The following is a 566-nucleotide window of genomic DNA, read 5'->3' on the forward strand; positions in this document are numbered from 1 at the left end:
TTCTCCTCTATCAACATCAATCACAGCCTTTGCTGTGGCTAGGAAGGGTCTGCCAAGGATGATGGATTCATCCATGCACTTCCCAGTCTCTAGGACTATGAAATCAGCAGGGATGTAATGGCCTTCAACTTTTACCAGAACATCCTCTACAAGTCCATAACCTTGTTTTCTTGAGTTGTCTGCCATCTCTAGTGAGATTTTTGCAGCTTGCACCTCAAAGATCCCTAGCTTCTCCATTACAGAGAGAGGCATGAGGTTTACACTTGACCCTAGGTCACACAAGCCTTTTTAAAGGTCATGGTGCCTATGGTACAAGGTATTGAAAACTTCCCAGGATCCTGTCTCTTTTGAGGCAGTTTCTGCCTAGACAAGTAATCCAGTTCTTTGGTGAGCAAAGGGGGTTCATCCTCCCAAGTCTCATTACCAAATAACTTGTCATTTAACTTCATGATTGCTCCAAGGTATTTAGCAACTTGCTCTTCAGTGACATACTCATCCTCTTCAGAGGAAGAATACTCAGCAGAGCTCATAAATGGCAGAAGTAAGTCCAATGGAATCTCTATGGT

Source organism: Arachis duranensis, chromosome 9 (assembly GCF_000817695.3).
Source record: "Arachis duranensis cultivar V14167 chromosome 9, aradu.V14167.gnm2.J7QH, whole genome shotgun sequence".
In the NCBI taxonomy this organism is placed as follows: Eukaryota; Viridiplantae; Streptophyta; class Magnoliopsida; order Fabales; family Fabaceae; genus Arachis; species Arachis duranensis.